We start from the raw sequence: 27,799 nt of genomic DNA on the forward strand, positions 1-27,799 counted from the left end.
TCCTGTCCCGCCCCCTTGTTGGGCTCCACAGTGGGTGGCTGGCACCATGGCCGAAGAACAAAATTCTTTATGGCTTCCTCACTGCTTACTAATGATCGCCCTCTGAAAAGGCGGCGGACCGATGTCACATCCCAGTTTTTCAACAAAAAGAAGACAACTTTCCCTAAGTACCACATAGTCCACAGTAAAGAAACAGAAAAACCAGCCAGACAAATATCCCCGTTCCTTGTTTCAAAAGTTCATAGAGATTCCTTGGGCCCTCAGTACAAAGTCACAAAGTTGGCTATTGGTGACCTCCTGCTCGAACTGCTTGACATTACTCAAATATCAAAACTTGCAAACATTGAAACTTTTGGCGATATTCCTGTCTCTGTCACACCACACAGATCATTGAACACAGTACGTGGTTTTATCTCAGACAATGACTTTCTGCACCTAACAGAGGAAGAGATGCTTGAAGGACTTTCCCCGCAAAATGTAACCAACGTCCATAGAATTACAATCCGCAAAGACAACAAAGAAATTCCAACAAAACACGTGGTCCTGACGTTAGCCTCTTACACCCTGCCTGAGTCAATCGAGGTAGGGTATGCAAAAATCTGCGTTCGCCCATATATACCCAACCCTAGACGCTGTTTCAAATGCCAGAAGTTCGGTCACGGCTCACAAAGCTGCCGCGGCCGCAACACCTGTGCTAAATGTGCCTCAAATGACCGCCAATCAGACTACTGCGATGCCGCGCCACGCTGTGCAAACTGCGAAGGCGACCACGCTGCTTATTCAAGGTCTTGTCCTGCCTTGAAGAAAGAAAAGGAAATAATTACAATAAAGACAAAGGTTAATATCACACTTAAAGAGGCAAGAAGGCGTTATGCAATGTCACAAGGCACTTTCTCCTTCACACCCCACACAAACTTTGCCGATGTGGTGCGTGGGCGCGGCACACCACAGCGGCCTTCGGCACCTGCCCAGCTCACAATAAGTGAGGTTGAGGCAGGGCCATCCGCGCCCCTGGCAGATGCAGCGAAAGCTGCTATGCCACCCCCGCAAACGGGCCCGCCGGCCATTAAGTCGGCAGCCCGCAAGGCTTCCCCCGTGCGGGAGAAGTCCACCACCCCCCTGCCCGTGGGTTTCCCGCGGAACTCCAGCGCCTCCACTGAGGCGATGGATACAACTCAGGGCTCGCCTCGGCCGCAACGACGGCGGAGCTTCCTTGACCGAAAAAAAGAAAAAATCATGATAACAGGCCCTCAAAAAGGAGGGACCTGATGTTCAGAAAACATCCCCTTAAAAATTTATAATGGCATTTCTTATCCACTGGAACTGCCGTGGAATTTAAAAAAAAAACTATGGTGATGCAACAGATCTCTTAGATTTTCTGTCTCCTGTGGCACTGTGCCTTCAGGAGACCAATTTGGGACCTTTACACAGAACTATTTTTAAAAAGTATAAAGTCTTTTGCCATGACCGTGATCAGGCGAATAGGCTCTCTGGAGGCGTTGCTCTCGTAGTTCAGAGCTGTGTGCAACACATGAAATCAAGCTCCAGACGAATTATGAAGCCGTTGCAGTCACTCTCATTAACTTTAATACAATTACCATATGTACAGTGTATCTTCAACCACACCTCACAGTAACACTCCATGACCTACAAGCACTTTTTAACCAGTTACCGGAGCCATATCTGGTAGTCGGAGATTTTAATGCGCACTCCCCATTTTGGGGAAGTGAACAGACAGACACTAGAGGTCGGGTTTTAGAAGATTTTATTCTGTGCAACAACGTCTGCTTGCTCAATACAGGCAAACCCACATATTACTCTTCATCCTCAAGTAAAATGAGTTGCACAGACTTGTCTTTTAGCTCTCCATCCATTTTTACCGATTTTAAGTGGGATATTCTTAATAACCTGTACGGAAGTGATCACTTCCCAGTGATAACTTTACATCACCACCACCAATAATTCCAACTAAACCACGCGGTTGGAAACTGCACTTAGCAGACTGGCCACTATTTCAAGAAAAGGCCTGTCTGGAGAAAGTATTTTCAGATGATCTTAGCATTGACGAAATAAATGAAACTTTTACAACATGTATAATTTCGGCTGCACGTCTAGCTATTTCGAAGTCGTCAGGAGTAGTACGCCGAAACCACAAGGTTTGGTATAACCAAGGTTGCAGAGAAGCAAAAAAGAATCAAAACAAAGCCTGGGGAACTTTCCGAAGATACCCCACACACGACAACCTATTAAATTTTAAAAAGGCGAAAGCAAAAGCACGACATATCCGTCGCAGTGCTGAAAAAACTTCGTGGCAAAACTACGTATCGTCAATAAATAGTTCAATTACATCGAAACAAATGTGGGAACAAGTCCGCGAACTTAATGGCAGCTTTTCCCCCTTCACAATTCCTTTCCTAACATCTCCGGATAGACAAACAAGCATTAGCGAACAGGCCGACAAACTAGGGGAACACTTCGACACAGTTTCGAGCTCCTCACACTACACACAATCATTATTAAAATACAAGAACACAACTGAAAAACAACGACTGCCGACCTGTGGCAGTGCAAATGAACATTACAATAAATTAATTACACTAGAAGAAATCCGTACAGTACTTTCGGCCTGCAAACAGACAGCACAAGGCCCAGATGAAATCTATTATGAAATGCTTGCACACCTCTCTGAAGATGCTGTAGAGGCTCTTCTGAAATTTTTCAATAAAATATGGCAGTCTGAAAAAATGCCAGAGGCGAGGAAAAACGCCGTGGTTGTGCCATTCCTTAAATCAGGAAAACCGCCAACCTCGGCTGGAAGTTACAGGCCAAAAGCGCTTACGAGTTGTGTTACTAAATGTTTTGAAAGTGTGTTTAAATATTAGGTTAATGTTCACCCTAGAATCGCGAAAAACTTCTTGATATACACCAATGTGGATTTATAAAAGCATGCTGTACAATCGACCATCTCGTCCCCCTTGAAAACACAGTCCGTGAAGCATTCATACACAAACAGCATTGTCTGGCAATATTTTTTACTTGGAAAAAGCTTATGATACCACCTGGAAGTTTAGGAATCTTTGTGACCTCGCGGATCTAGGTATCCGTGGCAGGATGCTAAACTGTCTGAAAGACTTCCTCTCTGGCCGTTCCTTTCGTGTACATCTAGGCTGCACGCTTTCGAAAAAATTCATCCAAGTAAACGGCGTACCGCAGGGGTGTATTATAAGTCTTTATTGTAAAAATGAACTCAATATCGCGAATAATTCCAAAGACCATCATGTATCCCGTATATGTTGACGACCTTCATATTTCATGCACATCTTCCAGTTTATCAACATGCGAAAGACAGATACAGCTTACACTGAACAAACTAGCGACTTGGGCAGACCAAAATGGATTTACGTTCTCTCCACAAAAAACAGTTGCCGTCCTTTTCTCACTGAAAAGGGGCGTGCAGATTGCTCCCACCCTGTACATGAATGAAACTGTTCTACAAGTAATACAAGAGCATAAATTCCTAGGCATAACATTTTATAGAAAGCTCACATTCCTACCTCACATAAACACCCTCAAAAAGAAAGCTTCCCGATCGCTAAATATACTGCGGATACTCTCACGAAAACATTGGGTGTCAGATAGGTTGTGCCTTTTACAGATCTACCGCTCCGTAGTACGGTCCACTTTAGACTATTGATGCATTGTGTATGGGCCTTCAAGACCATCATACCTCAAAAAACTGAATCCTATACAAAACCTGGGTCTCCGTTTATCAACTGGTGCATACAGAACATCCCCCATAGGCAGTCTATATGTAGAAAGAAATGAAGCATCTCTTGCAAACAGAAGAGCAATGCTAACCTGTGCGTATGTACTAAAAATAAGATCCGTACCAAAACACCTCTGTTACCCCATAGTTACCAAGTGCACATCTAGAAGACTGTTCAATAATAAACCACGATCAATCATACCTTTGCTATTATGCTTTGAAGACGCATGTCATGAACTGGGAATACTAGATGCTCTACCTAAAATGGCCCCGAGACGCGATCCATTGCCACCATGGCACTGCCCTCACACTGTATGTGACTTCACGCTTACACAGTTTTTTTTTAAAAGCAAACACCACATAAACACCTACTACAAGAATACTTGGCTTTGAAAGAGAAATATTCAAGCTACATGGAGTTTTACACAGATGGCTCCAAAACAGCGATGCGTGTTGGAAGTGCCGTAGTACAGGGGAAATGGGAAAAAATAGTAAGATTACCAATTTATGTATCAATTTTTACTGCGGAATACTATGCAGTCTGTATGGCTGTGGACAAAATAATACATGAGAACATCAAAAACAGTATAATATGCACCGATTCCCTGGGCCTACTCACAGCGCTGCAGTCAAGAAATACAATTGAACCCTTAGTGGGCAGCATCATTCATAAAATAGAAAATTTCACAACACAAGGACATACGATAAGATTCTGCTGGTTCCCGAGCCACGTCGGCATAGAGGGTAACGAGAGAGCAGTCGCAGCAGCCATACGAGCTCAAATTGGTGAAATAAAAAATGTGGACATACCTTTTAAAGACTGCATGAAGTTGATACATAACACATTAAAGAACAAATGGCAGAAAGAGTGGGATAATTAACTCAACAACAAACTACACTTCATAAAGCCACTCTTGGGGGAATGGTAGTCATGTAGACACCGGGAACGTTTCACTGAAGTAATCTTATGTCGTCTTCGCATAGGACACACACACTTGACACAACTACTTGCTTACAAAAGAAGACAAACCCGTTTGTGAAAGATGCGGAGACGAGCTCACACTAAGCTATATTTTATTCGTGTGTTCAAACCTAGAAAACTAGGGAAAAAGTATTTTAATCAATTTTATAATCAATGCATTCCATTTCACCCAGCCCTTTTCTTAAGCGATAATGCAATTGTTGACATTTCTTATGTTTTTAACTTTTTAGGAGAGGTTGGTTGTCTTAAAAAACTTTAAATGCCTCATATTTATGTGATGCATTTCAGCCACTTTCTCATACCTGAGAAGATGCTCAGGTGTGCATTTCATTGGTTGGGGGCCTCGACATCCTTCCTCTGCAAAGGATGGCCGCTGAGGTTACCTGAACTTTTTAAAGCTTTTACCATTGGCATTTCAAAAAATTCTGCCTTTTACCTTCACTAGATGGTGAGAAATATCATTTTAGGGCCTTTACACCACCGCTTCATTTCTGTCATATAAAATCCGGCACAAGACAATTTTCTATACCTTACGTTTGGCGCATGATGGCCTTAGCCGCCTATGTGCCATAAAACAGTACACAACACACAGCACAACACAATTTCTTTAAAACACCTGCTCTCTTTAAAAACATAAAAACCTGTGAAATGTCAACAAGCGCGTCTGCACCTAAGACAAAAATGTGGGGTGGAATGGTATGTGTTCTCTGTAAAAAACTGCAAAATGCTTTTTCTGAAGTGCTTCGAGCTTTCTTCATGAAAATAAAACGTTGTTTATTGCACCTCATCGTCGCATAATTCGCATTGGGGCTTCTCTTGTTTTGTGAATAGGAAGTTATGTGTGAGGCTTGTATGTCCTATACGAAGACGGCAGATAAGAACATCCTTGAAACGTTCTTGGTGAGTGCAGGACTTCCATTCTCCTAAAACTGGTTTTACAAGTGTAGTCTGTTGTTTGCTTCATTGTCCCAAGAGGACTGCTTTTTGCCTTATTTCACAATGTACCAATTTCATGCGATCTTTAAATGGAATCTTAACTTGTTTATTTGCTTGCCACGAGCCTGTGCAGCGCAGAGGTCTGCTCTCTCGTTGCCGCTAATTCCGACATGACTCTCCACACAGAAAAGTTTTATAATTTTTCCGTGAGCAATGAATTTTTTTTATGTTTTGCATATGTCACCGAGTATCGGACTGATTCCATTTCTAGAGTGTAGAACTGTAAGTAAAATGAGGGAGTCTCTGTAAATAATACTGTTTTTGAGGCTCTCATTTAATATTTCGCTTATGGTTAGGCATGCAGCGTAACACTCGGCTGTGAAAATAGACGCACACTGCGGAAGTCTGAATAATTCCGTTTCATGTCCGCGTACTACGGCGCTTCCTGCCTAGGCATCCGTTTTTGAACCATCAGTGTAAAAGTCCGTGAAACCATTGTATTTTGCCTCGAGTGCTAGAAATTCTTGCAGTATATGTTGATGCGGAGTATGCCTTTTGTGAAACTGTGTAAGAGTGAAATCGCATATCACAGGAAAATTGTACCATGGAGGCACTGGATCTATTCTATGTGCAATTCTCAGTAATGTATCTAGTACGCCGAGATTGTGGCACATCTCTTCAAAACGCAAGAGCCGTGGCCTGGTAGTTTGGTTTGTTGTTAAAGAGTGTTCTCAATGGGCACTTTTTAACTATTTCGTACAAAATTTATTTCGTTTGGGAAGAAGTTTTTAGAATGTATGAGCATGCAAGCATGCTTCTTCTATCTTTAAGTGATAGTTCGTTACTTCCAACATAAAGACTGTTTATGGGCGACGTCCTGTTTGCGCCAGTGAAAAGACGCAAACCCAAATTATGCACTGGATCTAGTCGTTTCAAGTAGGACGGCCTTGGTAATTGATACGCCATGCAAGCATAGTCGAAGCAGGATCGTACCACAGAGCGATAAATTTGTTGAAGGCATACCAGATCGGAACCCTAGGGTTTGCGTGAAAGGACTTTCAGTATGTTCAATGATTGTTACGCTTTTTTTTTTCAGTGCGTTTATGTGAGGCGGGAAAGTAATTATTCTGTCGAAAATTACGCCTAGGAATTTTTCTTCATTTCTTACAGGTAGTTCAGCATCGTTTAGGTTAACTGTAGGATCTGTTTGTAGGCCCCGTTTTAGAGAGAAAAGTAAGGCCGCTGTTTTCTGTGGAGAAAAACGGAAGCCATTTAGGTCTGCCCATTTTTCCAGTCGATATATTGTTGACTGTATTTGTCTTTCGTATGTACATATATTGAAGGATGCGCATGAAATCTGAAGATCGACAACTTAAGACCGAATACATAATGGACCTTGGAATTACTTTTCTTATAGAATTCATTTTTACAACGAACAGTGTTTTCATGCCCAGCTTTCTGGGACATCTACTACTTGCGCCATCTACCGGCAGTGGCGGCGACAGGGAGCGTAACTGAATGGGAAGGGGTACAAAAAAAATCGTAAAACATGAACAAAAGCACCTACAAAAATGCTTCGGGGATTTGTGTAAAATACTCTTAGCTGAGGAATGTGCCGAAGTTTCAGTCCTGTGCTATTAATACACGAGCTTCCCAGCGCGTTTGAATATTATACGATGCTGCCTACGGGAGAGGACCAAAGTTTTGGCATTTTTCTAGACTTTGAAACTGTATAGCACCGTAACATAGATAGATATCGAAAATGCTTCCCGGTTTTAGGTACCCAAATATATGGTGTTTAAAATGGTGTGCAACAATCTGGCATAGCTTTGATCAAGAAGCTTCCTGAGGCCTTTTAATTGAAACCTGATATTGCCTAAAATATGAAAGATGGCGTCCGGTAGCGAGCTACGCTGCAGAAATGGTTCGGACTGCTGAAGTTGCGTCCATTTCGACGCTTACCTTTTTATCGGGTGACTTTTGCCTTGCAGACAAAAACGCATGTCAGAGCTCGAACCCAGTGTCTCGACCGGAGCTTTAAATAAAGAACGTTGTTACGATGACCATGCATTAACGCAGCTACATAAAGTATTCGCGGCTGTTCAAATATGCTTGTCGTGGAGCCACTTTGCAAATTGTCAGCCCTTTGCTATTATCTAAAAGGTTTATTGGGGCGTGTGATCATGATATATTAGGGTATGAGAGCTAGCTCGCCTGAATTTTAGCTATTCTTGTTACTTTTAAAGAGCGTAACGGCATTCAAACGGCCGACATCAAAAAGTATTCGCAGATATCAATGTTTAAGTTTATTCTTTTATTACTTATTTAGAAAAATTTGATATAGCTTTACTCAGAAACATTCTGAAGCTTTTCAGCTGTTGTCGGGCAGAACACAGAATTTGGAGTCTAGAAGCAAATAGCGTCTAGATAGACGTTCAGGTTGTTACTGTCACGTTCACCTGTAATGCTTTCAAATTAGTGACTCTAGCGTTGTCCGAATATGGTGACTTGAGTTGGCACTTAGAGTTCTAACCTGGGTTCAGAATCTTTTATTTTGGTCAACTAATTTTAATAAATGTGCTCGTTTGTATAGAAAATATAATGGTATGAATGTGATCATATGATCTACGCCCGATACGCCCAATCAGTTTTCTTAAATTCGCTGCAAAATTTTTTCCTGCTGCCCCGCAGAACTTAAAGGCGTGTGTGCATGCTCATTTTCAAAGCACCCCCCCCCCCCCCCCCCCAAGTACTTTTTTCTAGCTGTACTGATTGCGTTATAAATCGGTTATTCATGGTTTGTGTACATAAAAGAATTTTATTACGCAAAAGACAAGCCAAAAGATCATTTTAAAAGTGACAACGGCAATACTTACAAAGCACACATATCACATTTCTATTACACCAAAAAATTGCTCAGGGCATATATGGCAGGTAAACAGTCACATAATACAAATACACTATTTTTAGTACACACTGAGCACACCTTTAGGGGCAGGTTGCATAAGGAATCAGGAACAGTACTCTTCATATTCAAGCAGTGATGCACTTTCTAAACTAGAGGTACAACACAGCACTATAAATATAGAAGGAAACACGCAAAACTAAAAGGCACATCTCACCACATAACTGTTATCTCCTCCTATGGCTACAATCATTGCTTTTCTCTTTCTTTCCTTACAAGGTTGCGAAGTTTTTCTATTGATTTGACTTTCGTCGACATTACCATAGCCTGAAGCTCCGTGCGCAATTCTCCTGCATCCATGTCGTCCACATTTTGTAGACAGTTTCCTTCGCTCACTTTTTATTCTGCACAGCGTAGCCTCTTCGCCCGTGTCGCTTGAATAAGTCCCTCAGACCAATACTCTTGGTCCCGCTTTTTATATGCACGGCTTAGTCTGATATTCTCACTCACTTCAAGCCTTTTCGCCAGCTTGAGAGCGTCAGCGGCTGCATTCCACTCGTTAGACTTCCCATGGTGTAGATGCTTTAGCTCGTCGTTTTTTTTCTCTAACCCTTGGCTTGAAAACCAACCAAGGCACTTGAACCTTTCGTGCTTTGCGGAAGCGTGGTGCGCGAGAATATGAATGTACGGCGTAACTCTATCGCCACCATAGCCTTTGCAACCTTGGGCTCCTAATTCTAAGAACGTGTGAAAGAATTCTGAGGTTTCTCTTTCTATGCTGCTACCTTTAACATCATTTTCCAGGTGGTACAAAATTTTCCGCATAAGCTTCCAAAGGAGCAAAGTTTCTTCCTCTGTTTGAGGGTGCAATTTCCCGGCCAGTTTTTCAGGCAAAGCCTTCAGCAGGCGCTCACAATCGCCCCCCGATACCGACGTGAATGTTTTTCCCTTGTTTCCTTCATTGGCTTCCCAGACGTGAAATTTAATCCCACAGTTATTTATGGCGTCAACGATGTCCTGAACGTGTATGGTCATACAACGTGGGCTGCGGACTTTTTCACGGTAATCTCTGTCTTCTGCTTCTGAAAGCAATCCATCTACAAGGCGGTTAACTATTCTTAACTTCATGGGCAATTCATCAGGAATTTTTAAATCACAGTCGAAGTTAAACAATGGCACGTTTTTCATCCCGTTCGGCTCTGCGCAGCAATCAGCTTTCATGTTCTCAAGAGTGCGGATCAAAGGAGGCTCATTAAAGCTCCTGTTACTTGTCAGAACTGAGCACCTTGTCTGTGGGTTTGCTCGACAAAATGGACAAGGATAGTGTGATGCAGCAGACTGGAGACCCGGAACAACAAGCAAAAATTTCAAATCTGACCCTAGACAGATGCGAATAGGAATCTCGTGGTCCCCTACAGATATTCTACCCTTCGTGAGACAACATTAATTTCTTTTATCAAATCATGAAAAGCCTCTCTTATTTCAAAATAGCCCTCCGAGATCTCCGCCACACCGAGAAGGCGATGAAGGTTATGGCTTTGTAGCTGCCGCGTTTTGCAAATGATGACGAATGATAATGTTGTCCAGGTCGTGCCTCTACTCACAACGCAGCCATAACCCTCTATTTTTACAAGGAGTGCCTCGGTGGAGATCTCTGTCACACTTATGCCTACATCATTAGGTAGCTATTGCGCAGCTAACGCCAAGTCTTCCTCAAATGAAACCTGAGCGCCAGGTGAGGTACCTGGTGTCTTGAAGACAGTTATCCTGCTATCTAGGTGCTCTCTGTAAGAATTTATTAGCCTTATGGTAGGCAGATTAGGGACGCTCGCGGAGAGGTGCTCCCAGAAAACGTTACTGACAAAATGTACGTCCAAGAGGGCTGCAACTTCTCGCAAGCTTTGTTTGTTTGGAGAAGAAAGGGCATTATAGTTAACTTGACCATTGCTGCAGAAACCTCTTTTTACACCGCAATTGCAAATAATTTCTCCATTTTCCTTGAATGTTACTTTATGCAGAAGGCTTTTTAAGTCAGTTACGAGAAGCTGGCCTACATCTAAGCCATAGCTCTCCAGTACAGCGTCAAGTGCTTGCGCGATGGAATATCCAGCGGCATTAAGCTTCATTCGGTCTGTTTTTTTGCACCCCTCGCCGACCATTATTCTTTGTTCAGTAGCATTGCAGTTTTTTCGGATTTCAGCTTTTCATTCTCCTGCTCTAGGTTAAAAAGCTTAGCCTTATAGGCAGAGACGGTGTCTCTGAGCTCATTTATGGCCTTTTCTGAGAGTGTTCCTACTCTTTCGAGTTCTTTTTGCAGAGCACAAATTAGGATGTTCTCTATGAATTCTCCGGTATTCGTTTCAGGTGGGCTAGATTGAGACTCGAAGTGAATCTTTATGAACCTTTTATTTTTTAAGAAGGACGCTTTCGCACGGCCTGTCAAATTCCTGTAGCACCTATCCGCAATATTGCACAGTGACGTAAACCGGTCTTCAAAATATTTACCCATAATCGTAAGCCTTACATTCGGGGGCAAAAATGATTGCACAGTTTCAAAGTATGTCTTTTGAAGAAGGTCCTTCTCGTGTCTTGTCTTTATAGCTGTCTCATTGGTCAGCGTGAATGTGACACTGCAACTGTCAAAGGTAGCAGACAAGATTATATGGTTATCTGACGTGGCCATTTCGTGGAGCTGTAAACAACAAACTAAATAAAAACTAGAAAATTTGAGGAACAAGAAGTCATAGCAGTGCAATAGAGACAGTAACACTCAGTGAGCTAAACAGGTGACACGTTGTACAAAACAAGCCAAAATAATGCGAAAACAAAACAAATAGAACAAAAGTAGAACTCCATGGGAATAAACACTTATCACTGTATAACGATGCGCCAGCAGTGATCTTTGTCACGATAAAAACCTGCAAGGTCTCACGAGGAAATCCGCAAGGAAACCTCTTGCAGGACTTCTTAAGTGATACCCCACCCTTAATTCTGATTGGAAACTCAATCGCCACCGTGTTCCCGAGTTTCGTTTCCCGTACCGACCATGTAGACGGAAGTTGGAGCCTGGAGAAGTCTTGTTCCTCACAGAGTAACCATTTTTTTGTAATGATTGGCCTTTCCCGTGAAAAGCCCATCGATAAATGTCCTGTTCAAGTTTCACCTTCAGGAGACCGCTTGATCGACGGCAGTTCGACAGCTTCTTTTGAATTTCGTACATGATCTCTTCAGAGGCAGACTGGAGGCGTACACGGCATTACGCCGATAAAAGTGCTGGTTCACTGATCCGCCACAAAATAGGCGACAGCAATTACACAACCAAGACGGCATCTTGCAACTAACTTCACAAATGATTGTTGAGATTGGCCTTTTGGACGCTTCCATTGCGTTCGCCCAAAAAATCCTTCTACAAGCATCTGACATCCCTGCATTCGGCATCCTTGATTTTTTTATTTTTATACATATTAATTTGGCTTCTAATCACGAGCCTAAATCCAGGAGTTAACTAAGGTGGCACTTTGGGCTAGTTGTAATGCAGCGAAAAGATACGGCGCCGGTGAGACATGACACTAGTGTATCACTGCGTCCTGCTTCTGCTGGGATGTATCTCTTCTCTACCTTACAACTCGTCAAAAAGAACCACGCGTTTTCACTCCACACAACGTCCCTATCGAACGGCCTCAACAAGCCCATCAGCCATCTTGCCTTTTCCGTCCCCTCTTTCTCTTCTAACTGGGCGCCTTTCTCAATATCCTGCTACTGAACATGCGTTCCTCAGGCGCAGCGAAGGCTTTACGCCGCATTGATAGTTTTTTTTTCGCCCACAAAGCCCTACTTGCTCCTTCCTCCTCCTACAGTGTGGAATCCGAACAATGGTTAACCGCCCAACCCAACCACGCAGCTGTGCGCCCTCCTGTCTGCCTGCGTGCGGCTATGCGAAGCAGGAAAGGGGAAAAGAAAAGAGAAAGAAGGAGTTCAGGGTGAAGCAGCCCGTGGTGGCAGTTTGCCGAACTAAACGGCCATGTCCCTGAAAGCTGGGCTTGATTTAAAATATATCCTTGCGGTACTCCATTCTCCTGAATAAAAGTTCTTGAAACATCTGAGCTCAGGCGTACCTGAAACGAGCGCTTAGACAAGAAGTCTTTTATGAAGTTCAGCATCCTGCCACAGATCCCAAGCTCGGCAAGGTCTTGAAGAATCCCGAACGTCTATGTTGTGTCATAGGACTTTTCTAAATCGAAAAAGACTGCAAGACAGTGTTGTTTGTGTAAAAAAGCTTCTCTAATAGTATTTTCTAGACGAACTAAGTGACCTATAATGGAGCATCCCTTTTTAGAACCACACTAGTTGATATCAAGAAGTTCACAAGATTGGAGGACAAAAGTTAATCTTATATTGAGGATGCAATAAAAAAATTTGGCGAGGCAACTGGCAAGAGCTATGGGCCTGTAACTGCTGGGGGAGATAGGTTCTTTCCCAGATTAAAGAAACTTTTTTCCAGGCTTCAGGTATTTTTCCTGATATCCAATCTGTGTTAGAGATATAGAATGTTAAAAGTGCTTCTACGGCAGGCTCTAAAAGATGGGCAAGCATTTCGTAGTGTATTTGGTCGGGTCCTGGAGCAGTTTCTTTTTTTCTGGCAGAGAGTACTCTACTTATTTCTTGCACAGTAATAAAATCGTTGCGTTGTTCTTTTTCACCTCCGCTCTATGGAAGCCTTTGTTTTTCGGTTATATTTTTGTTTTATAAATGACTCTGTATATTGCGGTGAAATGAAAACTGCAGCGAAGGGTTCACCGAAAAACGTCTGCCTGTTCTCTTTTGCTTGTTTCTGTGCCAGGTGTTGTCAGAAGAGGAATTGTGTACGACGAAAATCTGCTTTTGAATTTTCTAACCTGCTCCCAAGTTTTCTTTAGCTGTGATTTGACTGTTTATAGGTGCAACATAACTCTTCCATGAGGCTTTCTCGGCACTGCGTTGGACGTACCGAGCTTTAGCTTTCGCCTTTTTAAATTTCACGAGATTTCATGTGTCGGATACCTGAAAAATTTACCCCAAGTCCTATTTTGTTCTTTTTTTGCTGCCTTGCAATCTTTTGTCCACCACACTTTGTGGTTTTGTCGCACAATTCCAGAAGACTGCGGAATAGCTAACTCTGCAGCAGTTACGATGCAATTGAACTTTTCGTCTATCTCGTCGATGCTCAGATTTTCTAAATCTATATTTTGTAAAGTGGCTATTGCTCCAAAAAGTTGCCAGTCTGCTAGACGCAGCTTCCAGCGTCACGGTTTTCTTGGTATTTCCGGTGGAGATGTTAAAGTGATTAGTATAGGGAGGTGATCGCCATCATATGGGTTGCCAATCACATTCCATTTAAAATCGTTAAAAACAAAAGGAGAAGTAAACGACAAATCTAAACAGGTCATTTTCCCCGAGGTAGGGGAGCAGTATATGGCATTTTCCGTATTTAAAGACATACATTATTTGCGAGGATAAAATCTTCAATTATTTGGCCCCTAGAGTCACAGCGCTCGCTTCCTCAAAAAGGGGAGTGAGCGTTAAAATCCCCAACTACTAAATATGGTTCTGGAAGCTCATGGATGAGTTCTTGTAGGTCATGAACTGTGAATGCGAATTGTGGAGGAATATATCCAGTACAGATAGTAATTGTTTTATAGCTGACGACGCTGACCGCAACGGCTTCATGTTTTGTTTTGATTTTGATTTCTCGAGCAGGGACGCCGCTTTGAACGACAATCGCGACGCCTCCCGAGAGTCTATATCCCTGCTCGCGATCGCGTCAAAAACTTTTATATTGTTTCAGGATATTCATTAGTTGTGGACCTAGATTAGTTTGCTGAAGACATAAGGCTACGGGCAACATTGACCTAAAATATCTGTAATGTCACTGTAATTTCTCAACAGGCCTCTACTTTTCCACCGAACTAAAAAAGCTATGTTTATGTTTTGGGGTAGGAACGATATGGGGTTTACTTATTTTCTGGACCTGTTATGAGGGGTCTGACTTTTTTTCGCTCGAGAGAGCTGTTCCGCCGCTGTAAAGCAGGCGTAGTGGCAGTTGTATACACCACCTCAACGGAGGTGCAGGAAGACCGCGGAGTAGCCGCGGTTGTGTTAGTTTCACGCCTCCCCCGACGGGGGGAAGTCCTGCGGGATGCCGACCCATGGAACGGCACTCCCTGCTTTGAGGATAGCAGAGCAGACTTCGCTGTCCCTGCCTGGGGCGTGGATGGCCCTGCCATCGGCTCGGTGGAAATACCATCGGCAGGTGCCGCAGTGCTGTGTGGTGCTACGGCCCTGAGGACCACATCAGCGAAGTTTGGTTTTGCAGTGAAGGAGAAAGTGTTGGTAAGCGCAAAACGCCTCCTCGCTTCTCTCAATGAAAAGCTTTCTTTGATCTTTATGGTGATGATTCCTTTCTCCTTTTTCCACGACGGACACGCCCTGGAGTACGCAGCGTGGTCTCCTCCGCAGTTTGTGGGGCGCAGTGCTGCGTCACATTCCTCAAAATGGCGGTCCTTCGAAGCGCATTTCGCACGGGTATTGCAGCCGCGGCAATACTGTGAGCCGTGGAAAAACTTCTGACAATTGAAAAGTTGGCGGGAATTTGGTATATATTGTCTGACGTTGACTTTCAAGTATCCAAATTCGATTGTTTCGGGCAATGTGCTGGTGTTAAATGTGAGGACCATGTATTTGCCATCTATTTCTTTGGTAACCTTGCGGATTTTGATGCGGTGAACGTCAATTACTTTCTGATCAGAGAGTCCTTGAAGCATTTCGGCTTCTGTTATATGGATAATGTCAGCTTCTGACATAGCATTTTTGACTGTGTTAAGAGATCGGTGGGGAGTCACGGCGACAGAGATGTCCCCTATAGAAGCGACATTGGAGAGTTTTCAGCACTGGATGCTCTCGCGCAGTTCAAGAAGTACGTCGCAGCTGGCCATTTTTGATACCTAGTAGCCAGGGCCTGAGGTATCTGTTAAGCATTTGGAGACAAGAAATGGGGATGTTTTACGAGCTTGCTTTTTTTCGCATTGACTGTGTATTACGTGAAACTTTGAGAATGTGGGTTTCTTTTTTGGGAAGAATTCGTCCTCTTCGTTCCGCCCTCTTTTAAGAGAGCGATCAGGTGTGGAAAGGGAGGGAGCCATGAAAAAATTATTTTTCAGTCACGGTTCCAGCCACCCACCATGAAGCGCAACTAGGGGACGGGACAGGAACTTGAGAGCTAGTTCTGCCCACGCCAGCTGTACGCCCTAACTAAAACCAAATATGAAGCAACTAAGGGCAGTTGGCGACACAAGGTTAACATTCGCCGCCAGGAATGAAGTAAAAACCAAGAAGTGAGTACGAGATAAGCGAGTAGTGAGAAAGAAGATGGGAAAGCGAAAGATAGAGTGGAGGATAGGAAAAGGCGACTGCCGATTTCCCCCGCCAGGGTCAGACCGGAGGTTCCATCTACAGGAAGCTGGGGCCAAAGTGGTGCGTTGCCTCCGCCGAGAGGCCTTAAAGGTCCAAACGCTGAGCATCAGCTCAACCACCAGCATCCCCTTTTCCCCGGACACGGCGATGCCACGCACGGCTAAGCGCGGGTGCTCGGGTCCGTGGTGATGCACCGTTCACCATCATCCCCCTGCCGGGATGTCCCTGCGGATGCTCGAGAGCCCCTGGTGTTAGCACTCACCAACGTCTGCAAAGTTGCAGACGCCTCCCTGCGGGTTTTGAATTTAGTAATATAATAATTACGCCAATGAAAAATTAAAACGTTTTCCTTTTTCGTGTATCTAGTTATCTTGCGTTTATAAAAGTGTGGTTTGTGCTTTCTGGAATTATCCTTGATATGTTGTGCTGAAATGGATTTCTTAGAGATTTACGTCCTTTTTCTCTGTGACAAGTAATCGTTTTGCATGATCACAATACACCGTTCTTTTGATTTAGTTTTATCTCATTGTATTCTCCCGATTGTAACTGCTCCTACCTGTTACTGGTTAAGCATATATATTTACCACGGGCACATGTCATCAATCTTTCAGCCCTCCTTGCGAATTGCGGCAAGTTAGTGCCTTCAAGGGTTAATAAATGATAGTTTTCTCACATTCTGCTTCAGATTATTTTGAATGAAGGATTATAATTCGTGTCTCCAGGATCCAGCATCTTCCTTGTTTTTATTTTATTTCTGTTTGTAAGCAGTCGCATATTTTCTACACATTTGAACTCAATTATGCTGTTCTCGGGAAAACGTGTTTCGAGCAGTTGTGGCCAAAACTATGCCCGTCACTGCAGCGCCTGGCACTTACTCTTAATAATAATAATAATTGGTTTTGGGGGAAAGGAAATGGCGCAGTATCTGTCTCATATATCGTTGGACACCTGAACCGCGCCGTAAGGGAAGGGATAAAGGAGGAAGTGAAAGAAGAAAGGATGAAGAGGTGCCGCAGTGGAGGGCTCCGGAATAATTTTGACCACCTGGGGATCTTTAACGTGCACTGACATCGCGCAGAACACTGGCGCCTTAGCTTGTTTCCTCCATAAAAACGCAAGCGCCGCGGTCGGGTTCGAACCCGGAAACTCCGGATCAGTAGTCGAGCGCCCTAACCACTGAGCCACCGCGGCGGGGCGCACTTACACTTTGAACTGCGGATTTCAACGAAGTGGCTCTTGGTAACAAGTATAGATCCACCAGGAAAGGCAGACAGGAAAATGCCACAAAAGTACTCATAGCACTTAAATGGTAAATCGATATATTTGATATCAAGTATCCGCCATTGACACCACACATGTGCAAACACCGTCATAACCATCACCCGAAATAAAGGCAACACTATGGCTTGAAGTTATATTCATCCTAACACGGTATGTGATACGTAGTCAGAATCTCGTAAGAACCAAAACTTCTAATGTGAGAGGCTGGCAGGACTTGCACAGACACACGCAAATACCTGCGTCCTGAAGCTGGAAAAATTTTGTCACGGGATTTGCCTTTAAAAACCGCAGAGCTACAGTCTAATGCCGAGCGACTCTGATATGGGGCTTAGGAAAGAATGGAGAATAATTAACTTATTTGGGGGGGGGGAGTTCTTGTTAGGCTGCGTTTGTATATAGAGGTGCGAAATAAGCTGTGCACCATCTTAGAAGGACTTATAGTATGCTTTCTCGAAGTGAACATTTTTCATACTCATGCGCACGGATAAAGAACATTAAGTACAGTGCGTTTCCAAAACATTCCGTGGTTTTCATTCGCAGCAACCAAAACTGCTCAGGCATTGCCCATGGAAGGAGTACGGAACAAGTGCATATCGGAGGACTGAGTAGTCTAGGATCAGATGTTTTTCTTTTCTTGCACTACAGTGGGCCCAGTGGGTAAGCGGCGAACGCATTTTGTATCCGGCGGTTATCTACATTCCGAGAATTTTATTTTGGCAGAAGCAGGACTGTACGCTTCCCGAAATTACGTTGGCCGACACAATACGCTAGAACTGAATGCTGCAATTTTTCTCGCGACGCTTGTTGCAATGACGAAGGCACTACAGTTTTTTTTATTTTTAAGTGAGTGTCTAAACAGGAGACAGTCTGATCGGTTTAAAGTTTTGCGACTTCATACAAGAGGAGTTATTTTGCCCACCGTTAAGTGTAGGGTCCGAAGTTTCATAATATAACTCACAGGATACCTGTTCGTGGCCGTCACCGACTGCATGCTATAGGTATCAGTCATTTCAGCGTGAACCGAAAAGTGCGAGGCAGTTACGAAGCTGCAGAGAGAAACACGATTATTATAATAATCATGAAAGCCACAATCTTTTTTGAATGATAAGCTGAAGAGGATGGTGTTCCTTTTATATGTGCAGCATGATTCACTAGTGGCATTGGCTGTGTACAGTCAGTACCACTCTTTAATTTCGTGCGTCTGTAGCAGTCAGAATGTGAGGCGGTCACACCACATGTCTACCAGCAGCTTCGGAAGCGCATTTGTGCAAAACATGCGCCCATTTGTGCAAAACATGCAGAGAGAAGCTATCTGCGCGTAGCAGTCATGCGCCAACGCGCCGGCAATGTCCCACAAGCTTCTTTTCAGTCCGATGAAGGCGAGAGCATTGATTACACCAATCCGAGGCAGCCTGCAATCCTAAAGGCAGTGGCTCTGCTAGAGAGTGCTATAGCCTGTTGTCCTTGGAGTTGAACAATAAAGTTCACAAACGCGCGTTAAAGGGGGTGACAGTGCGCAATCAACGAAAAAACACATATCGAAGTACGGATAGGCATCTTCAAGAGGAATCGGATGATGACACCAAAAACGTCCAGACAGTCAACACAAAAATCAGAGTGAAATATGCGAGAAACTTAAGAAATCAATAAGTAAATATTTGCTTCCTAAACAACTAAACGTGATAGCAGGAAAACAATAATAATATCGAATGTGATCATAAAACAAAGTGTGCAGCGCAAATAAAAAAATTATAGATGTCTCATCAAGCAAGTTCATCGAGCGAGCCCACGACGAACTCCGTCACCAGATGGAGCACTTCCCCGGCGGATTCATTGGCGTTCCGAGCGGGCACCTGAACACGGTGGAGAACTGGGCCAGGTTGCGCAGAGGAATGTTGCACCGGTCTCTCGCCGCCTGCGTAGTCAAGTGACAAAGCGCGATTTTAGAGTGCAGCTCTTCGGCGCCCTTTCCTGCGTTGAGTGCGTGCCTCGGCGTAACCGGGCGAAAAAGCGCATCCAAGGATAAAAGAGCGCGAAGGTAGAGCGCAGCGGAGGACAAAAGACGTCTTTAACCAAGACTGCCGGCGTATGAAAGTGGTAGCCTGAATGCAGGTGGCGCCATGAATCGCGGCAAAAAATGGGGGAAGATTTTTCTGGAGCACGTTTGAAGGCTCGGGCTCCCAGTAGCACGTCTCAGGTCAGAGTCTTGGTCCTCCTCTCCCCGCGACCTAGGCGAAGCATCGCGCGCGGACTTAAGCTCGAGCCTGACACGAGCTGTGGCGCCTACTCTCTTTCTCGGCTCCGCGGCTCACTTCCAGTAGTTCTGTGCTTAGTTTTTCGACTGCGCTATATGGATCGGACCGACGCTTCGACGGCTGGCTTAATGTGCTACCGCTTCCGTTGTGCGGTGATCGTCTCTCCCCTCTTCTCCTCAAACTGTCTGAACGGACTCATCAAAATTACGCGGAAGGGCAGCTGTGGAGGCCGTTGCTCGGGGCATTTTGCCGCGCAGCTTTAAATAGCAAGTGCCGAGTCATCCTTCTCCCGTTTAGGACCGTTTCCATTCGAACAGTAATAGGCGTTATTTGGAGCTAAATAGTGTAGCGTAAGGAGCAAATACGTTACGTGAGCAGCTACTCTCGCGACTGATGATCAGTGCGCCGATATTTAGACAATCTGGAAAAGAGGCGAGAGTGCGAACAAGGCACTTAATTGCGCTTCAGAATCCACTGAATTGCAAGGATCTGCAATACCCGCCTGTCGGGTGGCGATTTTAATGCCATTTTCGACGTACGGCATTCGCCTGCTTCGACATCCTTGCTTGCGTCGTTCCAGCGTGACTTATGCTGCAATGCCATTTGCAGATGTTTACACTGAAGATTCCGCGAGTACAGGCTTAGCTGTTAGCGGCGGCTGCTCGCTGTGCGCGCTGCAGAAACCTAAACCAATGTCCGCCTCCGTTGGGCACTGTGTGTTTCGTCTGCGGTGCCGTATGTTTGAAATAACGCACCAGCTGCTGTCAAAAATCGCATTATCGAGAAGCGTAATCGTTTTCCATTTTTTTTTTGCTGGCAGGCTAAATTAAGCTCCTGTGGCCTATATGAGGCTTATCTTTTGAGGAATGCTTGAAACATAAAAACTGCTTTCGAGTCCGGCTCTTGCCCTCGAAATATTGTCTCCTTCGCCAAAGTTGGTTGTTCTGAGAGTTGAAAACCTCCAGAGGCATAATATCTCGGTGCAGTAAATGCTTCGGCTCACACAAATACAGAACTTTTCAGGTTGTCCATGGAGTGCCTGCTGTTGATTACCTCCCTTGCACACACACGTGATACAGGTTTGCCTTACCCATAAGCTTTTCTAAGCAGACGACTGGAACCTCTAAGTGCAAATGGGCGTGGATGTGCTGCTGTTGTGGTGAAGGGCGTTTTTTTTCATTTGGGTGAAGTGTGCAGTTCTCCGTCAAGAATGTCTATGAACCCATCTCCCGCCCCCCCCCCCCCCCCCCCAAAATAAAAAGAATTAAAAGTACGCATGTACAGGTGCGCGCATATAAGTCAATGAAGCACGCTATTCAGTTGCAATTGTAAAAATGTGTTTCTTATGATAGGTAAATGAGCACTGTTTTCTTATCAGCGAGCACACAAATTAACTAACAATTTCATTTAGGCAAGGCGTGAAATTTATTAGAAGCCAATAGCTTGCTCAGTTTAATTTTGTCCGTGACTGTACGTGTGTTTTGTTGCACATACAGCAGAAAGTGAGACGACTGTCCTTACTGGTTGTCAAAAACAAAGACGCAAGAAGCCATGAAAAAAAAAATTAGCTAAGATGCAACGACAATTCGTAGTACATAAAAGAAAGTGCCAAACAACTACGCTGAAGTCCGCACACTTTATTCTCGTGTATTCCTTCCGAGCCCGACAATTCATAATTTATCGACTTATCGGCCGAAAATATTCTTAAGACTCATCCAAGATACCACCCATAACCATTCCCACTGTACATTGTAGACAAAAACGTTACAATTGTAATGGGACCGACAGGCGCAGCGCAGCGAAGAAGCGGACGAGTTCAAGCGGGACAACGAAGAAGCAGACGAAGTGCAGCTGGGTTTTTCGAACGACGCCTGTGAGTGTGCCCGTCGTGTCGCCGGTCAACCAAGACCAACCGACCTGTGCTTCAAATAAACACCTTGACACTTGGTGGAGGTGCCTCGGTTCCCGTCCCGGTCCTCATCCTGGAACTTCAAAGTGGAACGCTCCTCGTCTCCGCCACCATGCCGGAAGGTCCGAGTGAACCATCGCAGCCCATCCCTGCCACCGTACTCTGTCACGGGGTGCAGCGCCAGCGTGACCCTTCTCCATTTAGTGGCACCGATGACCAAGACGTCGACGATTGGCTGGCCTCCTATGAGCGCATCAGCAGTTACAATCGGTGGGACGATTCCGTGAAACTTAGCAACGTCCTCTTCTACCTAACGGACGTTGCCAACCTATGGTTTCGCAACCATGAGGCCGATCTTCCCACCTGGTCGTCCTTTAAAACGAGCTTCGCCGACGTTTTCGGCCGCCCCGCCGTCCGGAAGCTTCGCGCCGAGCAACGTCTTCGTGCTCGATCTCAGCTCCCTTCCGAGACGTTCACAAGCTACATCGAGGACATCGTTGACCTGTGCAAGCGTGTCAACCCCTCCATGTCCGAAGGGAATAAAGTCAACCACATACTTAAAGGCATAGCCGATGACGCTTTCCAGATGCTGCTGGCGAAGAACCCCACCTCCGTCGCTATCGTCATCCAGCTGTGCCAAAGCTTCGACGAACTCCGCAAGCAACGCGCATCTACGCGGCTGTCCGGCGCGCCTACGGGGGGTCTTGCTGGCTTGGCCCTTGGTGGCTCGTCTGCCGAGCAGTCCCTGTTCATGCAGCAGGTTAAAGACTTCATCCGCGAAGAGATCGCTCGCCAGCTTTCTCTGCTGCATCACATTCCCGACCCCGTCTGCCCTCCGCACGACCTGGCGCCATCTCTCACGCCCACTATCCGTCGTGCTATTCAGGAGCAGGTCGCTGCAGTTCTGTCATCCAGTCCCCCACCTCCTCCTGTGGCAGCGCAGCTCACCTATGCTGAAGCAGTCGCCGGTACACGGCGCTCGCCCACCTCTGCCGCCTACCCTAGCAGCCCGGCCTTTTATGCTCCACCGCCGTCTATACCCCCGCCGCAGGTCCCGGTTCGTCGACCCCGCCGAAACCCTACGAACCCCTGGCGTACCGAGAACAATCGACCGATATGCTATTCCTGCGGTCTTCCGGGCCATGTCGCACGCTTTTGCCGTCAGCGATCTCCTCGTTCTGGCGATTTCATGCGAAATTTCCGCTACGATTCCGGGCCGCCCTTGCCTAATGTCTCTTCTGCCTCCTCTACACATCGCTCCCAGTACCCTACTCGCCGCTCGCTTTCCCCTCGTCGACGTTCCATTTCTCCGATGCTCCGCCGCCCGGACCCTCTCCCAGAGGAAAACTGACTGCCGCAGTTCAGGAGGCAAGAACTGCGTGTTTTGCCAACTTTTTAAGTCCTCCGTGTTCTCCTGCTAACGTGATTGAGGTGTCTGTTGAAGGCGTCCCCGTTCTCGCGCTCGTCGACACGGGTGCTGCAGTGTCAGTAATTAGTGATGCTCTTCGCCGCAAACTTCGTAAGGTGACAACGCCGCTGTGTGACTTTTCACTACGTACGGCCACCTCTCAGCGCATCCACCCCATCGCAGCCTGCACGGTCCGCGTTTCTATCAACGACGTCACCTATACCATCGAGTTTGTTGTGCTGACCGCCTGCTCTCACGATGTCATCCTCGGCTGCGATTTCGTCTCGACCCACCGTGCGGTGATTGATTGTGCCCGTGCGGAACTTGAGCTTTCTCCCCTGTGTGATGTTTCGTTGTGTGACCTACCTGTGCGCTCCGCTAAGCTTCTTGTAGCTGCCGACACCGACATACCTCCCTCCTCTTCAGCCATCGTTCCGCTCCGCCCCGACTCTTTCCTCAGTGGCCCTGTTCTTTTCACACCAACCGCAGCAGCCACTCGCCATCAGCGCCTCCCCATTCCATTCGCCGTTGTCTCGATTTCCAATGGCCACTGCGCCATCTATGTCACCAACCCATTTTCTTGCCCGTCGTTTGTTCTTCGCGGCGAATGCCTCGGCTCTATTGAAGAACTGGACCCTGCTCTTGCTTCCGAGTTCTCCGATACCCGTGCCTGTTCCCCAGTTACTGCCTTAGCCTATTGTGCGACAGCGCCCGATCCGATTTCCATCGACGTCTTTCGTCGTAACATCCCTCCCGACCTTCCGTCCGCTTACCGTGACCAAATCTTGGAACTTCTCTGCCGCTTCCGCAACTCTTTCGACCTTTCCCAGCCCTCCTTGGGGCGCGCATTGGCCGTCTCTCACACAATTGACACTGGTACCCACGCTCCCTTGCGTCAGCGACCGTACCGAGTCTCGCCGAGCGAGCGCCGCGTCATCCGTGACAATGTTGACGACATGCTTCGGCGCGGCATAATACAGCCTTCTCACAGCCCTTGGGCCTCTCCTGTTGTCTTGGTGAAGAAAAAAGATGGCTCCATCAGGTTCTGTGTGGACTACCGCCGTCTCAACAAGATCACACGCAAGGATGTTTATCCTCTACCCCGAATCGACGACGCACAGGATTTCTTGCAGGGAGCGGAGTATTTTTCATCCCTCGACTTACGCTCCGGCTACTGGCAGGTCCCGATGGCAGCGAACGACAGGCCGAAAACCGCTTTCATCACCCCAGACGGCTTGTATGAGTTCAATGTGATGCCATTCGGCCTCTGCAATGCTCCAGCCACATTCGAAAGGATGATGGACAATATTCTCAGTGGCCTCAAATGGGAAACATGTCTGTGTTACCTAGATGACATTGTCGTTTTTTCCAAAGATATTCCTTCCCATCTGCACCGCCTTCAGCGCGTACGCACTAGCCTTACTGACGCCGGCCTCCAACTAAACTTGAAGAAATGTTACTTCGGTGCAACGCAGCTCACAATATTAGGCCATGTCATCTCCAAAGAGGGCGTTTTTCCTGACCCTGCCAAACTTCGCGCCGTCGCTGACTTCCCCAAACCAACCACCTTAAAAGAACTTCGCAGTTATATAGGCTTATGCTCATATTTTCGCCGCTTCATCCGAAATTTCGCCAGTATCATCGCCCCTTTAACGCAGCTTCTTGCCGGCAGCCCGAACCTTTCGTCTTGGTCCCCCGCCTGCGATACCGCGTTCAGCACTTTACGCCGCCTGCTGGTCTCTCCCCCCATCCTTCGCCATTTTGATCCCGCCTGTCCGACAGAAGTTCACACTGACGCGAGCGGTGTGGGCTTGGGCGCAGTTCTTGCCCAGCGAAGGCCTGGGTATCCGGAATACGTCGTCGCTTACGCCAGCCGCGCCCTCACCAGGGCGGAATCAAACTATTCTGTCACAGAAAAAGAATGTCTCGCCATCATTTGGGCAATTGCCAAGTTCCGCCCTTACATTTACGGCCGGCCCTTCTATGTCGTCACAAACCACCACGCCCTATGCTGGCTATCCTCCCTCAAAGATCCTTCTGGCCGACTCGCCCGCTGGGCTTTACGTCTCCAGGAGTTTGATATACACGTCATTTATCGCTCCGGCCGCAAGCACTCGGACGCCGACGCCCTTTCTCGTTCACCACTCCCATGCGAGTCAACCTTTGCCCTCGTCTGTGCCTACGAATTCTCTTCGTTCAACATCCCTGATAGGCTCTCCGAACAACTGAAGGATCCTTGGATCACCTCGCTGCTAAACTTCCTGAACACTCCCTCGCCGCATCATTCGACCCGGACCCTTCGCCGCCAAGCCCACCACTTCGCCGTTCGTGATGGCCTCTTATACCGCCGTAATTACCTCCCCGACGGCCGGAAGTGGCTGTTGGTCATCCCTCGACACCTCCGTGCTACAATCTGTGCCTCTTTTCACGCCGCTCCACAATGCGGCCACGCCGGTGTACTGAAAACATATGCTCTCCTTCGTCAGCGATTCTACTGGCGAGGTATGTACCGCTACATACGTCAGCACATTCGGTCATGCACCGCCTGCCAACGTCGCAAGAAACCTCCCCACTCCGCCTCCGCTCCTTTGCAGCCGTTACCTTGCCCTGGCCGTCCCTTTGACCGCGTCGGCATTGATCTTTATGGCCCGCTTCCAACCACTTCGGCTAATAATCGGTGGATCATCGTTGCAGTTGACCATCTCACCCGTTACGTCGAAACGTCGGCTCTCGAATCTGCTACCGCAAACGATGTCGCTCACTTCATTCTACACAGTCTTATTCTTCGTCACGGCGCCCCGAAAGAACTTCTAAGTGACCGCGGCCGTGTTTTTCTCGCGGACGCCGTCGAGGCCCTGCTCAAGCAATGCCAAATCGTTCATCGCTACACCAGCGCCTATCACCCCCAGACCAACGGCATGACTGAGCGGTTCAACCGCACTCTGAGTGACATGCTCGCCATGTACGTTGACATCGCCCACTCCAACTGGGATCAAGTGCTCCCGTTCGTCACGTACGCGTATAACACAGCTACTCAGACAACAACGGGGTTTTCTCCTTTCTTCCTCTTATATGGCCGGGAGCCTACATCCACCATGGACACCATCCTTCCTTATCACCCTGACCCTTCCGAGACCACCTTACTCTCCGAAGCTCACCTGTATGCCGAAGAATGCCGGCAACTTGCCCGCTCTTTCACCACACAGCAACAATGGCATCAGAAGCACCGTCGGGATTCCCCGGACCCTCCAGCGTCATACCCATCTGGCGCCCTCGTTTGGCTCTGGGTGCCTTCCTCCACTCCCGGCCTCGCCACGAAACTACTGTCTCGCTTTCACGGACCTTACCGGGTTGTCCACCAAACTTCTCCGGTGACTTATATTGTTGAGCCGCTCGTTCCCTCTTCGGACCACCGTCGCCGGGGGCGCGAAACTGTGCACGTTGAGCGCCTCAAGCCTTACTATGACCCGCCCATCCTCTCCTCTCCGTAAGTCGCCAGGATGGCTCCTTTTTCAGAGGGAGAGTAATTGTAATGGGACCGACAGGCGCAGCGCAGCGAAGAAGCGGACGAGTTCAAGCGGGACAACGAAGAAGCAGACGAAGTGCAGCTGGGTTTTTCGAACGACGCCTGTGAGTGTGCCCGTCGTGTCGCCGGTCAACCAAGACCAACCAACCTGTGCTTCAAATAAACGCCTTGACACAATATGCATTTCTTTAAAAATATCTTCTGAACGTCAAGCAGTCTGTATGTCAAAACACCTTTTCAGAACAGCCTCATATGTGTCGTTAGTGCTTTTGCAGTCTACCGTTGTTGCAGAGTCATGAGCGAGTACCGTTTATCTTGTCATGCACTCTTCGGTTTCAGCGAAAAACAGCGATAAAGATGCACTGGTATAAGAAAAAATATGCAATCGGTTCAAAACCAAAAGCACAAGTATATAGGTATGTTAACGCTTGAAGACTTCTGTTTTCACCGAGAACCTTACTTACTTTTTTTGTTTTCAAACCACAGAAATATTGAGAATGTACTGCGAAAAGTACTGCCGACTTTTTAAACCCACGTCGGCGAGAATGTCTTTTCAAGGCTTTGTTTCCTCCTTAGAGGTGCGGAATGGGCATATCCTGGAACCTCATCCCAGGCAGCCGACTCGATTCTGGAAGCAGTTTGTCACTAGTAGGGAATTTTGCTGGTCGCTGCTGGGAACCATCTTTTTTTTTCGTCTACAGGAAGTAAGCTTGTGTTCGACCAAGAAGATAGGCAAGATTAGTTTTCTCAGCGGGGAGAGCGGCATCAAGGTTTTCACGAAGAGCTGCCAGGAACTGTGGCGTAAGCTCAACGACACCGATCACATAGGGAACCTGCGCTGAAGTTTCCCTGCGCCTTAATACAAAGGGAATATTTGATGTTCCAGTCTCGGACTACTTGCTGAGAGGTCTCGGCTTCCGCTCTGACAGGAAACACCGTCATGGTCACAAGTCCCACTTGCCAGGGGCTGCTTGTGGACTCGCCGCCGGAGCTGGGCTCCCCCTGGGTTATCGTACCAGGACATCGTCGTCTGCTAGCAGAGGACGCAAGCCATGCCCATCACGATGCACAAGCGAACGCACGTTGCGCGTATGTTAGTCTCCCGACTTCTATGTGATATTTAATCTTGGCAGCTGAGCCGCGAATTACTCGCTCCTTCTCGCTAACGGAGCGTGGAATTCTTGCATGCCAAGCGTATCGACAGCGCGTGGCGCACCATTACTGAATATATAAGGTTTTAAGCAGAAAATCCTCTCCAGTGTAAGCCCACGTGTGGTTCTCTACGAGGCCCCTTGCCGCTTGACGACGTCATATACGGTTTCTCTTCCTGTTCGATGACGCCACTTTCAGTTTCGATTTTGTAGACGTACCTTCCTCTCTGA

The 27,799-nt window shown here is 46.6% G+C and overlaps 1 pseudogene across 1 annotated transcript in view; it reads right to left on the reverse strand.

Moving 5' to 3' along the window:
- Window positions 1-18,686: 18,686 nt before the first annotated feature.
- LOC144123775 (neprilysin-1-like) overlaps window positions 18,687-27,799 on the reverse strand; it is a 60,445-nt pseudogene continuing 51,332 nt past the window's right edge. The window contains exon 9 of the transcript XR_013313138.1: window positions 18,687-19,234. The product of XR_013313138.1 is annotated as a neprilysin-1-like (transcript). The remainder of the gene's footprint in view (window positions 19,235-27,799) is intronic.

This window comes from Amblyomma americanum, chromosome 3, assembly GCF_052857255.1.
Source record: "Amblyomma americanum isolate KBUSLIRL-KWMA chromosome 3, ASM5285725v1, whole genome shotgun sequence".
Taxonomy (NCBI): Eukaryota; Metazoa; Arthropoda; class Arachnida; order Ixodida; family Ixodidae; genus Amblyomma; species Amblyomma americanum.